The 17,791-nt window shown below is 43.0% G+C and overlaps 1 protein-coding gene across 1 annotated transcript in view; it reads right to left on the bottom strand.

Moving 5' to 3' along the window:
• Positions 1 to 17,723, bottom strand: part of scn12aa (sodium channel, voltage gated, type XII, alpha a) — a 122,619-nt gene extending 104,896 nt beyond the window's left edge. The window contains exon 1 of the mRNA XM_014141417.2: positions 16,296 to 17,723. The gene's annotated coding sequence lies outside the window, so the exon portion shown is untranslated. The remainder of the gene's footprint in view (positions 1 to 16,295) is intronic.
• Between the last annotated feature and the right edge of the window lie 68 nt (positions 17,724 to 17,791).

The raw sequence follows: 17,791 nt of genomic DNA, 5'->3' as shown, positions 1-17,791 counted from the left end.
TTGTTAAGCACGACGCAACGCTGAGTGCCTGGATACAGCCCATAGCCGCGGTATCGTGGCCATATACCACAAACCACAGAGGTGCCTCATTGATATTATAAACTGGTTACCAACATAATTAGAGCAGTAAAAATAAATGTTTTTTCATACTTGTGGTATACGGTCTGATATACCACGGCTGTCTGCCAATCAGCATTCAGGACTCGAACCACCCAGTATAATGTATAGTATACCACCATAGATGTGCAGTTTGGTTGATCCAGAGATGGACAGGCTCGGGTACTTCACCACTCACCACCACGACACCAGACGACCTTTAACACTAAGGGTGTCCCAGATGACCTTTTAACACTCCCAAATGGTGCCCTAACCCCTGTGGCCCTGGTCAAAAGTAGTGCACTTTAAAGGGAATAGGGTTCTATAGGCTCTGGTCAAAAGTAGTGCACTATAAAGGGAACAGGGTTCTATAGGTCCTGGTCAAAAGTAGTGCACTATAAAGGGAATAGGGTTCTATAGGTCCTGGTCAAAAGTAGTGCACTATAAAGGGAATAGGGTTCTATAGGCTCTGGTCAAAAGTAGTGCACTATAAAGGGAACAGGGTTCTATAGGCTCTGGTCAAAAGCAGTGCACTATAAAGGGAATAGGGTTCTATAGGCTCTGGTCAAAAGTAGTGCACTATAAAGGGAACAGGGTTCTATAGGTCCTGGTCAAAAGTAGTGCACTATAAAGGGAATAGGGTTCTATAGGTCCTGGTCAAAAGTAGTGCACTATAAAGGGAATAGGGTTCTATAGGCTCTGGTCAAAAGTAGTGCACTATAAAGGGAACAGGGTTCTATAGGCTCTGGTCAAAAGCAGTGCACTATAAAGGGAATAGGGTTCTATAGGCTCTGGTCAAAAGTAGTGCACTATAAAGGGAACAGGGTTCTATAGGTCCTGGTCAAAAGTAGTGCACTATAAAGGGAATAGGGTTCTATAGGCTGTGGTCAAAAGTAGTGCACTATAAAGGGAATAGAGTTCAATTTGGGACGAAGCCTAAATGCTATACAGTCTGAAATACATGTACACTGAAAAGTTTCTGGTTTAAAAAAAGGGTGTCTACACTTGAGTATTCCTTGTGATTGGAGGAGAATCAGAATGTTAGATATATTGTGCTATGTGTGATGTATTGTGCTGTATTGTGCTATGTGTGATGTATTGTGCTGTGTGTGATGTATTGTGCTATGTGTGCTGTATTGTATTGTGTTGTGTGTGCTGTATTGTGTTGTGTGTGTTGTATTGTATTGTGCTGTGTGTGCTGTATTGTATTGTGCTGTGTGTGCTGTATTGTATTGTGCTATGTGTGCTGTATTGTATTGTAAGTTGTGTGCTAAATTGTATTGTGCAGTATTGTATTGTGTTGTGTGTGCTGTATTGTATTGTGTTGTGTGTGCTCTGTGTGCTGTATTCTGTTATGTGTGCTGTATTGTGATGTATTGTGCTGTGTGTGATGTATTGTGCTATGTGTGCTGTGTTGTGCTGTATTGTATTGTGCTATGTGGTGCTGTATTGTGCTGTGTGCTGTATTGTGCTATGTGTGATGTATTGTGCTATGTGTGCTGTATTGTGCTGTGTGTGATGTATTGTGCTGTGTTAGATGTATTGTGCTATGTGTGATGTATTGTGCTGTATTGTGCTATGTGTGATGTATTGTGCTGTGTGTGATGTATTGTGCTATGTGTGCTGTATTGTGCTATGTGTGATGTATTGTGCTATGTGTGCTGTATTGTGCTATGTGTGCTGTATTGTGCTATGTGTGATGTATTGTGCTATGTGTGCTGTATTGTGCTGTGTTAGATGTATTGTGCTATGTGTGATGTATTGTGCTATGTGTGATGTATTGTGCTGTGTGTGATGTATTGTGCTATGTGTGCTGTATTGTGCTATGTGTGCTGCATTGTGCTATGTGTGATGTATTGTACTATGTGTGATGTATTGTGCTATGTGTGATGTATTGTGCTGTATTGCTATGTGTGCTGTATTGTGCGATGTGTGCTATGTGTGCTGTATTGTGCTACGTGTGCTGTATTGTGCTGTATTGTGCTATGTGTGATGTATTGTGCTATGTGTGCTGTATTGTGCTGTGTTAGATGTATTGTGCTATGTGTGATGTATTGTGCTATGTGTGATGTATTGTGCTGTGTGTGATGTATTGTGCTGTATTGTGCTTTATTGTCCTGTGTGTGCTGTATTGTGCTATGTGTGATGTATTGTGCTATGTGTGCTGTATTGTGCTATGTTTGCTGTATTGTGCTATGTGTGCTGTATTGTGCTATGTTTGCTGTATTGTGCTATGTGTGCTGTATTGTGCTATGTTTGCTGTATTGTGCTATGTGTGCTGTGTGTTTGAGAGCTGTTTGAAAATACCTCCTGAAATTTCTGCCTGTTTTGGTGGGATGGAGTTCCACCAGGCTTTAGAAAAGTTCATCGACCAATAACAGAGTTTCAAACCACTCTGCCAATTTTCTGCTAGTTTTCAGAATACATATCCCTGCCATTATGCTTGTCCAATTAGGCCTCTGACTCAGACCACTCCCAGACAGTCCTAGTAAAATTATTGCTTGAGAAATTGTTCTTTGCTAAGAAGATTTTTTTGTTTATATTTGACCACTTTAATTGAAAACAATCACAGTAGTAAGGCACTTAATTGTTACCCAGAAATGATTTGATATTGAGATAAAAACAGCTGCATTGGGCTTTTAATCAACCATGTGGCAGTTGACTGTGTGTTGATAGATATCAGCATCTACAAGCCATATACGGGACTCTGCAATTAAAGTTGTGCCAGAGATACTAACAACAAAAAGGTTGTTGAAATGACAACATTAAAGATCGACTGAACACAGATTCTGAATATGTTTTTCTGTTGCTCATTAAGAAAAACAAGAATTCAGTCTTGGAGGTGTGGTTCGATGTGTCAGTTACTGATGTTTGTCCCCCGTGAGACACCATAGGAACAAAGACAGTATCACGTCTTTAAAATAGTCTGAATTAATCTAACTCAAGAAATCTGTAATAAATGTGGCCGTTTTTTGCCGAGGAGGTTTTTAGTTTGACATCTAGTGAAGGTGTTTGGCGCAGTACTTCTCAAGTTAAAACATTTGCAAAGCATTGTTAAATGTAAACAAAGACTGCTCTGCTGGTTAGTCTGTCTCACGGTCTGTGTTCTGCGGTAGGCTTGAATAGAGCACAAATCACCGCAGCTATGTATCCCGTGTTAGTGGACAAGTGAGCATTGTCGAAATCAAAACCAAACCCTCAAGTAAGTCATGACGAACTCACATACAAAATTATGTTTTGGATGAAACTGATTTTATGACCAAAATGATCTTATTTGCAATTTGTAGTCAATTTTGACACTAGAGTAAATGTTTCAGATTCATATTGATGACAGAATTTGTTTGCCTTCAGTTGGGCTTTAAAACTAGTTGGATGCCTTTTAGTAGAGAAGAATGTGTGAAGAATAGTCTCAACTCACAATGTTAGTGTTTTCATTTAGGGTTGTCCAAATAGTCATCTGTGTTAGCGGTACTTCCTCTAAACAACATCTGATTTCAGACTCTGGTTCTTCCTCTGTAACATTTCAAATGAGTTCACATTGAGGTATATCTCTTTGGTCACCCCCAAAGCCAATTCCTCCTTCGGCCGCCTATCCTTACAGTTCTCTGCTGCCAATGACTGGAACGAACTACAAAAATCTCTAAAACTGGAAACACTTATCTCCCTCACTAGCTTTAAGCACCAGCTGTCAGAGCAGCTCACAGATTACTGCACCTGTACATAGCCCATCTATCATTTAGCCCAAACAACTACCGCTTCCCCTACTGTATTTATTTACTTTACTTCCCTGTGGCTCAGTTGGTAGAACATGGTGTTTGCAACGCCAGGGTTGTGGGTTTGATTCCCACGGGGGGCCAGTACAAACAAACAAAAATGTATGAAATGTATGTATTCACTACTGTAAGTCGCTCTGGATAAGAGCGTCTGCTAAATGACTAAAATGTACATTTATTTATTTTGCTCCTTTGCACCCCATTATTTCTATTTCTACTTTGCACTTTCTTCCACTGCAAATCTACCATTCCAGTGTTTTACTTGCTATATTGTATTTACTTCGCCACCATGGCCTTTTTTGCCTTTACCTCCCTTATCTCACCTCATTTGCTCACTTTGTATATAGACTTATTTTTCTACTATATTATTGACTGTATGTTTGTTTTACTCCATGTGTAACTCTGTATTGTTGTGTGTCAAACTGCTTTGCTTTATCTTGGCCAGGTCGCAATCGTAAATGAGAACTTGTTCACAACTTGCCTACCTGGTTAAATAAAGGTGAAATAAATAAAAAAATATATATAAATCTCAGGGCAAACTAATCCACAGCAATCAATGTTTTCATCCTCCTTTTCCATCAAAACACAGACACACAATCTATCCTATTTCTGTATAGTTAATGTCAAACGTCTCCATTTTCTTTCTTAGTCCTCCGTGTGTGTTTCTTGGCCATGCATACTGATGTCAATTTACTTAGCTGCATGTAATCCTACGCACACATTAAGTGTTTTGCTAATTCATTACTACTATAACCTGTGAAATAATCCAACCTTAGTGTGCCGTTGACTTTATCTCAGTGGGTTTACAGGCCTGGGGACACGGATGAAGCTCAAGGGAGATATCTACATTCTTATTCTTTTTTTCATTATTATTATTACATTTGTTTCTCTTTTGAATTACTGATTTTTGTTGAAGCTTTTCAAATCTCTTGCCCATTTGATGTAGGCTGTCCATCCTGTCCATGGCATTCCTGGTATCATTGACTGAGTGATTGTATGCCCAACAAATCTCAAATTAAACTGCAGAAATGTGATTGCTACGGCAACTATACTTTGGACAGGAGCCCCCCTACCCTACCCTTCAACCAAAACCACATCCTACCCTTCACCCAAAACCCTACCCTACCCTTCAACCAAAACCACATTCTACCCTTCAACCAAAACCCTACCCTACCCTACCCTTCAACCAAAACCACCCTACCCTTCAACCAAAACCACATTCTACCCTTCAACCAAAACCCTACCCTACCCTTCAACCAAAACCACATTCTACCCTTCAACCAAAACCCTACCCTACCCTACCCTTCAACCAAAACCACCCTACCCTTCAACCAAAACCACATTCTACCCTTCAACCAAAACCCTACCCTACCCTACCCTTCAACCAAAACCACCCTACCCTTCAACCAAAACCACATTCTACCCTTCAACCAAAACCCACCCTACCCTACCCTTCAACCAAAACCCTACCCTACCCTTCAACCAAACCACTACCCTTCAACCAAAACCCTACCCTACCCTTCAACCAAAACCACATTCTACCCTTCAACCAAAACCCTACCCTACCCTACCCTTCAACCAAAACCCACCCTACCCTTCAACCAAAACCACATTCTACCCTTCAACCAAAACCCTACATTACCCTACCCTTCAACCAAAACCCACCCTACCCGTCAACCAAAACCACATTCTACCCTTCAACCAAAACCCTACCCAACCCTACCCTTCAACCAAAACCCTACCCTACCCTTCAACCAAACCACTACCCTTCAACCAAAACCCTACCCTACCCTTCAACCAAAACTCTACCCTACCCTTCAACCAAAACCCCACCCTACCCTTCAACCAAACCACTACCCTTCAACCAAAACCCAACCCTACCCTTCAACCAAAACCCTACCCTACCCTTCAACTAAATTCCTACCCTTCAACCAAAACCCTACCCTTCAACCTAAACCCCACCCTACCCTTCAACCAAATTCCTACCCTTCAACCAAATTCCTTCCCTTCAACCAAAACCCTACCATTCAACCAAATTCCTACCCTTCAACCAAACCACTACCCTTCAACCAAATTCCTACCCTTCAACTAAAACCCTACCATTCAACCAAATTCCTACCCTTCAACCAAACCACTACCCTTCAACCAATTCCTACCCTTCAACCAAATTCCTACCCTTCAACCAAAACCCTACCCTTCAACCAAATTCCTACCCTTCAACTAAAACCCTACCATTCAACCAAATTCCTACCCTTCAACCAAACCACTACCCTTCAACCAAATTACTACCCTTCAACCAAATTCCTATTCTTCAACCAAATTCCTACCCTACCCTTCAACCAAAACCCTACCCTTCAACTAAAACCCTACCCTTCAAATAATTCCTACCCTTCAACCAAAACACTACCCTTCAACCAAATTCCTACTCTTCAACCAAATTCCTACCCTTCAGCCAAAACCCTACCCTTCAACCAAAACCCTACCCTTCATCCAAATTCCTACCCTTCAACCAAAATCCTACCCTTCAACCAAAACTCTACCCTTCATCCAAATTCCTACCCTACCCTACCCTTCAACCAAAACCTACCCTTCAACTAAAACTCTACCCTTCATCCAAATTCCTACCCTACCCTTCAACCAAAACCTACCCTTCAACTAAAACCCTACCCTTCAACCATGACGTCATCAATAGGAATAATCGGATGATTAAATAGAACATGCCAAATCCAATACCTTTCCATAACACTCCCACTTACAAAGCAGAACCCTACCCTTTAACCAAATACCTACCCTTCCCCAAAAAACCTACATTCACCAAAACCCTCCCCTTCACCAAAATCTTACCCTGGCCTTCACCAAACTCTAAACTTCTCCAAACCCTACCCTTCAACCAAAAAAACAACACTACACCAAAACACAACAACACCAAAACCCAACAACACCACCAAAACCCAACAAGTATGTGGACACCCCTTCAAATTAGTGGATTTTACTATTTCAGCCACACCCGTTGCTGACAGGTGTATAAAATTCGAGCATACAGCCATGCAATCTCCATAGACAAACACTGGCAGTAGAATGGCCCTTACTGAAGAGCTCAGTGGCTTTCAATGTGGCACCGTCAGAGGATGCCACCTTTCCAACAAGTCAATTCGTCAAATTTCGGCCCTGCTAGAGCTGCCCCGGTCAACTGTCAGTGTTGTTATTGTGAAGTGGAAACGTCTAGGAGCAAAAATGGCTTAGCTGCGAAGTGGTAGGCCACAAAAGCTCACAGAACAGGATTGCTGAGTGATGAAGAGCGTAAAAAAAACGTCTGTCCTAGGTTACAACACTCACTGCCGAGTTCCAAACTGCCCCTGGAAGCAAAGTCACCACAATAACTGTTCGTTAGGAGCCTCATAAAATGGGTTTCAAATCAAATCGTATTAGTCACATGCGCCGAATACAACAGGTGTAGACTTTACAGTGAAAGGCTTACTTACGAGCCACTAACCAACAATGCAGTTAAAAAAAAATATGAAAAAGTAGTTAAAGAGCAGCAGTAAAATAACAATAGTGAGGCTATATACAGGGGGTACCGGTACAGAGTCAATGTGGAGGCTATATACAGGGGGTACCGGTACAGAGTCAATGTGGAGGCTATATACAGGGTGTTATGGTACAGAGTCAATGTGGAGACTATATACAGGGGGTACTGGTACAGAGTCAATGTGGAGGCTATATACAGAGTGTTGCGGTACAGAGTCAATGTGGAGGCTATATACAGGGGGTACCGGTACAGAGTCAATGTGGAGGCTATATACAGGGGGTACCGGTACAGAGTCAATGTGGAGGCTATATACAGGGGGTACCGGTACAGAGTCAATGTGGAGGCTATATACAGGGGGTACCGGCACAGAGTCCATGTGGAGGCTATATACAGAGTGTTGCGGTACAGAGTCAATGTGGAGGCTATATACAGGGGGTACCGGTACAGAGTCAATGTGGAGGCTATATACAGGGGGTACCGGCACAGAGTCCATGTGGAGGCTATATACAGGGTGTTGCGGTACAGAGTCAATGTGGAGGCTATATACAGGGTGTTACGGTACAGAGTCAATGTGGAGGCTATATACAGGGGGTACCGGTACAGAGTCAATGTGAAAGCTATATACAGGGGGTACCGGTACAGAGTCAATGTGGAGGCTATATATAGGGGGTACCGGTACAGAGTCAATGTGGAGGCTATATACAGGGTGCGCCTGGCACCTACTACCATACTACCACCATACAACTACTATACTACTACCATACTACTACCATACTACTACTATACTACTACCATACTACTATTATACCACTTCCATACGACTACTATACTACCATCATACTACTACTTTACCACTACCATACCACTACTATACTACCACTATACTACTACTACACTACTGCCATGCCACTGCTATACTACCGCCATACTACTACTATACTACTACTATGCTACTACCATACCGCTGCTATACTACTGCCATACTACCACTATACTACTACTATACTACTACCATACTACTGCTATACTACTATGCCACTGCTATACGACTACGATACTACCACCATACTACTGCCATACTACCGCCATACTACTACTATACTACTACCATACAACTACTATACTACTACCATACTACTACTATGCCACTACTATACTACTACTATACTACTACATTACTACTATCATGCTACTACTATACTGCAACCATGCTACCACTATACTACCACCATACTACCACTATACTACTACCATACTACTACCATACTACTGCTATACTACTGCCATACTACCGCTATACTACTACCATACGACTACCATACTACCACTATACTACCACTATACTACTACCGTGTTACTACTATACCACTACTATACTACCACCATACTACTTCTATACTACTACCATACTACCACTATACTACCACTATACTACTACCATCATACCACTATACTGCTACTATACTACTGCCATACCACTGTTATACTACTACCATACTATTACTATACTATTACCACGCTACTAATGTGCCACTACCATACTACTACTATACTACTGCCAAACTACTACTATACTACTACCATGCTACTACTATTTTACTACTATACTACTACCATGCTACTGCCATACTGCTACCATACTACTACCATACTGCCACTATACTACTACTACTATACTACTATCATACTACTACTATACTACTACCATACTACTACTATACTGCTACCATACTACTACTATACCACTACCATACTACTACTGTACTACTACCATACTACTACCATACTGCTACTATACTACCACCATACTACTACTATACTACTACATTGCTGCTACTATACTACTTCCATACTACTACTATACTACTACCATACTACTACTAAACTACTACCGTACTACTACTATACTACTACCATACCCCGTTCAAAGGCACTTAAATATTTTGTCTTGTTCATTCACCCTCTCAATGGCACACATACACAATCCATGTCTCAATTGTCTCAAGGCTTAAAAATCATTTTTTAACCTGTCTCCTCCTCTTCATCTACACTGATTTGAAGTGGATTTAACAACATATATTAATAAGGGATCATAGCTTTCACCTGGATTCACCTGGTCAGTCTATGTCATGGAAAGAGCACACTATATGTGGTCAGCTGATATCTATGATGTTGTGAATCACTATATGTGGGTGGGACTGTCAGATTACTAAACCAGCAGAGGTACCATATAACACCACGGATCTCCTGAGTGACCTAATTATTCCTATCCCGAAAACCTTTTGCTATGATTACTGCAGACAATACTGAATCACTTAATACACAACACAGCTATAATGATTTCAACACAGTAATACCACAACATCGGCTAATGGAAAATATTCATTCTGACCGAGGGAAATGGAAAAGGTATGAAACTAATGGGAATTGCAAGAATGACTGGGCATTGTTGTAGATAAAACATTGTTATGGGAGATACACTATATATACAGAAGTATGTGGACACCCCTTCAAATTAGTGGATTTTACTATTTCAGCCACACCCGTTGCTGACAGGTGTATAACATTCGAGCATACAGCCATGCAATCTCCATAGACAAACACTGGCAGTAGAATGGCCCTTACTGAAGAGCTCAGTGGCTTTCAATGTGGCACCGTCAGAGGATGCCACCTTTCCAACAAGTCAATTCGTCAAATTTCGGCCCTGCTAGAGCTGCCCCGGTCAACTGTCAGTGTTGTTATTGTGAAGTGGAAACGTCTAGGAGCAAAAATGGCTTAGCCGCGAAGTGGTAGGCCACAAAAGCTCACAGAACAGGATTGCTGAGTGATGAAGAGCGTAAAAAAAACGTCTGTCCTAGGTTGCAACACTCACTGCCGAGTTCCAAACTGCCTCTGGAAGCAATGTCAGCACAATAACTGTTCGTTGGGAGCCTCATGAAATGGGTTTCAAATCAAATCGTATTAGTCACATGCGCCGAATACAACAGGTGTAGACTTTACAGTGAAAGGCTTACTTACGAGCCACTAACCAACAATGCAGTAAAAAAAAATATGAAAAAGTAGTTAAAGAGCAGCAGTAAAATAACAATAGTGAGGCTATATACAGGGGGTACCGGTACAGAGTCAATGTGGAGGCTATATACAGGGGGTACCGGTACAGAGTCAATGTGGAGGCTATATACAGGGGGTACCGGTACAGAGTCAATGTGGAGGCTATATACAGGGGGTACTGGTACAGAGTCAATGTGGAGGCTATATACAGGGGGTACCGGTACAGAGTCAATGTGGAGGCTATATACAGGGGGTACCGGTACAGAGTCAATGTGGAGGCTATATACAGGGGGTACCGGTACAGAGTCAATGTGGAGGCTATATACAGGGGGTACCGGTACAGAGTCAATGTGGAGGCTATATACAGGGGGTACCGGTACAGAGTCAATGTGGAGGCTATATACAGGGGGTACCGGTACAGAGTCAATGTGGAGGCTATATACAGGGGGTACCGGTACAGAGTCAATGTGGAGACTATATACAGGGGGTACCGGTACAGAGTCAATGTGGAGGCTATATACAGGGGGTACCGGTACAGAGTCAATGTGGAGGCTATATACAGGGGGTACCGGTACAGAGTCAATGTGGAGGCTATATACAGAGTGTTGCGGTACAGAGTCAATGTGGAGGCTATATACAGGGTGCTATGGTACAGAGTCAATGTGGAAGCTATATACAAGGGGTACCGGTACAGAGTCAATGTGGAGGCTATATATAGGGGGTACCGGTACAGAGTCAATGTGGAGGCTATATACAGGGTGTTATGGTACAGAGTCAATGTGGAGGCTATATACAGGGGGTACCGGTACAGAGTCAATGTGGAGGCTATATACAGGGGGTACCGGTACAGAGTCAATGTGGAGGCTATATACAGGGTGTACTGGTACAGAGTCAATGTGGAGGCTATATACAGGGTGTTACGGTACAGAGTCAATGTGGAGGCTATATACAGGGGGTACCGGTACAGAGTCAATGTGGAGGCTATATACAGGGGGTACCGGTACAGAGTCAATGTGGAGGCTATATACAGGTGGTACCGGTACAGAGTCAATGTGTGGGGGCACCGGGTAGTCGAGGTAATTGAGCTAATATGTACATGTAGGTAGAGTTATTAAAGTGACTATGCATAGATGATAACAATAGAGAGTAGCAGCGGTATTGGGGGGGGGGGGGCAATGAAAATAGTCTGGTTAGCCATTTTTTGATTATATGTTCAGGAGTCTTATGGCTTGGGGGTAGAAGCTGTTAAGGAGCCTCTTGGACCGCCTCCTGAGTGGTGCAGTGGTCTAAGGCACTGCATCGCAGTGCTAACTGTGCCACTAGAGATTCTGGGTTTGAGTCCAGGCTCTATCGCAGCCGGCCGTGACCCGGGAGACCAATGGGGAGGGCACAATTGGTTCAGCGTTGTCCGGGTTAGGGGAGGGTTTGGCCATTAAACAGTCTATGACTAGGTTGGCTGGAGTCTTTGACAATTTTTAGAGCCTTCCTCTGACACCGCCTGGTATAGAGGTCCTGGATGGCAGGAAGCTTGGCCACAGTGATGTACTGGGCCGTACGCACTACCCTCTGTAGTGCCTTGCGGTCGGAGGGGGAGCAGTTGCCATACCAGGCGGTGATGCAACCGGTCAGGATGCTGTTGATGGTGCAGCTGTAGAACATTTTGAGGATCTGAGGACCCATGCCCAATCTCTTCAGTCTCCTGAGGGGGAATAGGTTTTGTTGTGCCCTCTTCACGACTGTCTTGGTGTGCTTGGACCATGTTAGTTTGTTGGTGATGTGGACACAAAGGAACTTGTAGCTCCCAACCTGCTCCACTACAGCCCGTTGATGAGAATGGGAGCATGCTCGGTCCTCTTTTTCATGTAGTCCACAATCATCTCATTTGTCTTGATCACGTTGAGGGAGAGGCTGTTGTCCTGGCACCACACGGCCAGGTCTCTGACCCCTATATGCTGTCTCGTCATTGTCTGTGATCAAGCCTACCACTGTTGTGTCATCGGGAAACTTAATGATGGTGTTGGAGTCGTGTCTGAGTCGTGAGTGAACAGGGAGTACAGAAGGAGACTGAGCACGCACCCCTGAGGGGCCCCTGTGTTGAGGATCAGTGTGGCCGATGTGTTGTTACCTACCCTTAACACCTGGGGGCGGCCCATCAGGAAGTCCAGGATCCAGTTGCAGAGGGAGGTGTTTAGTCCCAGGGTCCTTAGCTTATTGATGAGCTTTGAGGGCACTATGGTGTTGAATGCTGAGCTGTAGTCAATGAATAGCATTCTCACACAGGTGTTCTTTTTGTCCAGGTGGGAAAGGGCAGTGTGGAGTGCAATAGAGATTGCATCATCTGCGGATCTGTTAGGGTGGTATGCAAATTGGAATGGGTCTAGGGTTTCTGGGATAATGGTGTTGATGTGAGCCATGACCAGCCTTTCAAAGCACTTCATGGCTACATACATGAGTGCTACGGGTTGGTAGTCATTTAGGCAGGTTTCCTTAGTGTTCATGGGCACAGGGACTATGGTAGTCTGCTTAAAACACGTTGGTATTAGACTCGGACAGGGAGAGGTTGAAAATGTCAGTTAAGTCACTTGCCAGTGGGCCAGCATATGTAAGTACACGTCCTGGTAATCCGTCTGGCCCTGCGGCCTTGTGAATGTTGACCTGTTTAAAGGTCTTACTCACATCGGCTGCGGAGAGCGTGATCACACAGTCATCCGGAACAGCTGGTGCTCTCATGCATGTTTCAGTGTTATTTGCCTCGAAGCGAGCATAGAAGTAGTTTAGCTCATCTGGTAGGCTCGTGTCACTGGGCAGCTCTTGGCTGTGCTTCCCTTTGTAGTCTGTAAAGGTTTGCAAGCCCTGCCACATCCGACGAGAGTCAGGGCCGGTGTAGTACGATTCGATCTTAGTCCTGTATTGATGCTTTGCCTGTTTGATGGTTCGTCGGAGGGCATAGCGGGATATCTTATAAGCTTCCGGGTTAGCGTCCCGCTCCTTGAAAGTGGCAGCTCTAGCCTTTAGCTCAGTGCTGATGTTGCCTGTAATCCATGGCTTCTGGTTGGGGTATGTACGTATGGTCACTGTGGTGATGACGTCATCGATGCACTTATTGATGAAGCCAATGTCTGATGTGGTGTACTCCTCAATGCCATCGGAGGAATCGCAGAACATATTCCAGTCTGTGCTAGCAAAACAATCCTGTAGCTTAGCATTTGCTTCCTCTGACCACTTTTTTATTGATCTAGTCACTAGTGCTTCCTGCTTTAATTTTAGCTTGTATGCAGGAATCAGGAGGATAGAATTATGGTCAGATTTGCCAAATGGAGGGCGAGGGAGAGCTTTGTATGCGTCTCTGTGTGCGGAGTAAAGGTGGTCCAGAGTTCTTTTCCCTCTGGTTGCACATTTAACATGCTGATAGAAATTTGGAAAGACGGATTTAAGTTTCCCTGAATTAAAGTCCCCGGCTACTAGGAGCGCCGCGTCTGGGTGAGCGTTTTCTTGTTTGCTTATGGCGGAATACAGCTCATTGAGTGCTGCCTTAGTGCCAGCATCAGCCTGTGGTGGTATGTAGACAGCTACAAAAAAGTACAGATGAAAACTCTCTAGGTAGAAAGTGTGGTTTGCAGCTTATTATGAGATACTCTACCTCAGGCGAACAAAACCTCGAGACTTCCTTAGATATTGTGCACCAGTGGTTATTTACAAAAATACATAGTCCGCCGCCCCTCGTCTTACCAGACACCGCTGTTCTATCCTGCCGGTACAGCGTATAACCAGCCAGCTGTACGTTGATAATGTCGTTGTTCAGCCACGACTCTGTGAAGCATGAGATGTTACAGTTTTGAATGTCCCGTTGGTAGTTTAATCTTCCGCATAGGGCATCGATTTTATTTTCCAAAGATTGCACGTTTGCTAGCAGAATGGAAGGCAGTGTTTCCATGGCCGAGCAGCCGCACACAAGCAGAAGATCAACATGAGCAATGCCAAACATTGGCTGGAGTGGTGTAAAGCTCGCCGCCATTGGACTCTGGAGCAGTGAAAACGTGTTCTCTGGAGTGATGAATCACGCTTCACCATCTGGCAGTCCAACAGACGAATCTGGGTTTGGCGGATACCAGGAATACGCTACCTGCCTGAATGCATAGTGCCAACTGAAAAGTTTGGTGAAGGAGGAATAATGGTCTGGGGTTGTTTTTCATGGTTCAGGCTAGGCCCCTTAGTTCCAGTAAAGGGAAATGTTAACAGCATACAATGGCATTCTAGTCGATTCTGTGCTTCCAACTTTGTGGCAACAGTTTGGGGAAGGCCCTTTCCTGTTTCAGCATGACAATGCCCCTGTGCACAAAGTGAGGTCCATACAGAAAGGGTTTGTCAAGATCGGTTTGGAAGAACTTAACTGGCCTGCACAGAGGGCTCAACCCCGTCAAACGCCTTTGTTATTAATTGGAACACTAACTGCAAACCACCCCTAATCGCCCAGCATCAGTGCCCAACCTCACTAATGCTCTTGTGGCTGAATGGAAGCAAGTCCCTGCAGCAATGTTCCAACATCTAGTGGAAAGCTTTCACAGAAGAGTACAGGCTGTTATAGCAGCAATGACTGAACCAACTCCATATTAATGCCCATGATATTGGAATGACATTTTTGACAAGCAGGTGTCCACATACTTTTTGTCATGTAGTATATCTCGATGCATTTATTTTAATGTTGTTTTTTTATTTTTTATTTAACCTTTATTTAAATAGGCAAGTCAGTTAAAAGGACAAATTCTTATTTACAATGAAGGCCTACTGGGGAAGAGGGGCATAACGACATATTTTGACATATTATATATATTTTTTACCTTGTGAGCTCAGGGATTCAATCCAGCAACCTTTCAGTTACTGGCCCAACACTCTAACCACTAGGCTACCTGCCACCCCGGCCAGGATGTCGTATAGAGGGATGTTATATAGACAGGTAAAGGAGGTGAATGTGCAAATTCCAAAAAGTTAGCCTTTTTAATTCAGGCTGTACATGTTCTAGAAAAGCAATTAGCCTGCGTGGAAGATTGGTGTTTGGATATATTTGTGCAACAAACTCTCGCCATTTACCATTTAAAAATGCTCTACAATTAGTTTTTATTGGGCTGGATACATGCAATGGCTTGACTTGATCAATTGTGACTGTGAAGTATAAAAACGACATTCTCTGACACAGATCATTTGCTTTTTATTTGATGACTGCAATGAAATGTAGGGTACATTCTCAATGAAATGTAGGGTACATTCTCAATGAAATGTAGGGTACGTTCTCAATTAAATGCAGGGTACATTCTCAATTAAATGTAGGGTACATTCTCAATGAAATGTAGGGCACATTCTCAATTAAATGTAGGGCACATTCTCAATGAAATGTAGGGCACATTCTCAATGAAATGTAGGGCACATTCTCAATGAAATTGACAGATGATTTTGTACAGATCAAATCTATAAATTGGAGCTTTTACCAACAGAAGTGAAAATGTAACTTTTTTAATTGTTAAATTAGGCCTACATTGATTTCAAGTGCACTTTTTCGTTGCGTTGTCTTTGTCACGTATTAGCCTACCTTCGTTTTAATGTTAAAGAAGTTTGTGGCTTTGGTCAAATCAATATTTGTTGGTGGTTTTGAAAATTATGAGCTAAAACATTGTTAGGCCCAGTCCAATTTCCATTAAAATGCACTCGTTCTATGCTTAATTGTAAGGCAGGCCCCTGCATTCATTAAAACACTATGATTTTTCAATATTGGTCAAATAGCACCTACAAAATTAAACTGTATAGGCCTGCAAAAATACATGATAAAGCATGAATAAAGAATGAATACTTACGTGTGAAACTCCGTGTTCTGTAGCATAGCTTCCAGAGTTTCGTTTTTCAGTTTTTAGAGGACAGAATGACCAGAAAACCCAAGTAGAATCCATGTTTCATTTGTCTCCAGGAAGATCCTGATTATTAAATCGATAAATTACTTCAATTACACGTTACAGAGACTGAAAATGGCGCCTGTTATGTTGCGAGGCCGAATCCAGAGGTTATCGTTTAAAAGTGACTTCCGGATGAATGCCAGTTGTCAAATCCCCTGATGTTAGGCATTTTGAACCGCGCTTCACTCGGTGCTACAGGGTCAACCCCCGCCTACGGACTCACCTAAAACACCCTTCCTTTCCATTTGATTGCCACAAAATGTCAGTCCTGAGAAAACTTCAAATAGCCACAAAAAGCGCACCAGAAATGACGGTGCGCACGGTTGTAATTCATGCGTGTTCCTGAGCCGTTGCGCTGAGAGTGGAAAGTCCTAAAACCTCCGTTTGCCCTTGAGCTGCTGAGCGGCTGGTCCGGGCGGGATGGGAGCGATGCCTGACTAGGGGATTAGGCTACGGCTGGCCCATGTCATCTCACATTCAAAAGTTATCAGGATTTGGGAAGCAATACCTTTTGTTTAACATCTCAATTGAGTAATCTGAAACAATGTTGTGAGACAACAGGAAAGATGTTTCACTGCACGACATTTTACAAAGACCTGCAAAAATAGAAAACAGAATGCAAAAATGTGTTTAATCCTGAATCAATATTTTCACGCACCGGTAGATAAGAAATCTACTTTCTCAGAACTATTTACAGGTAAATGTGGGCATGCTATTATACCTGTAGGCCTACAGGAATTAAATAACAACCGTTGCCCTGTTGCTCCCTCTGCCGGCACAACAGTGTCCTATAAGGCAAACGCAGGACTGATTAGCAATTACATTTCAGTACCATTGACAGCTCCCTGAATTGCAAACTTGACATCTCGCCTAATTGTCCACAGTTAATTAAAGCGCAGAAAACTAGCAATGACGACCTTGGGCTTTGAACCCATAATAACAAATTATAACAGTGCATATGCACTCATAATTCAATTTCACCGCTTAGGTGGTATAGGACCTCTGAGTTGCATGCACTCGATTACAACAGTCTGGGTTACAGAGTCTGGGGATTCTCAGTCCATTGCTTTTTCTATGCATGTAGCTATGGTTATTTGCCTAGCACAGAACTTGGATCCACATATACTGTACTTGTGCTGGTAGTAGATAAAGCATTTAAAGAAACACTAATTGTGTTGCCGATGTCAACTACGTTGAAGCATCCATTATATCGAGTTATTACATTATTCTGGTGAGCAAGAGTTTATTTAGTCTTCCCAGGAAACATAGCTTCTCATGTGTCATTATATCTAATTATAGACAAGCTGACTAACAAATAGCTGAAGGCCAGTCAAATTCTTCCACACCGATCTCGAGAAACCATTTCTGTATGGACCTCGCTACTCGCTTGAGCACACGGT

This window comes from Salmo salar, chromosome ssa14 (genome assembly GCF_905237065.1).
Source record: "Salmo salar chromosome ssa14, Ssal_v3.1, whole genome shotgun sequence".
Taxonomy (NCBI): domain Eukaryota; kingdom Metazoa; phylum Chordata; class Actinopteri; order Salmoniformes; family Salmonidae; genus Salmo; species Salmo salar.
This window is presented reverse-complemented; position numbering and strand designations above follow the sequence as displayed.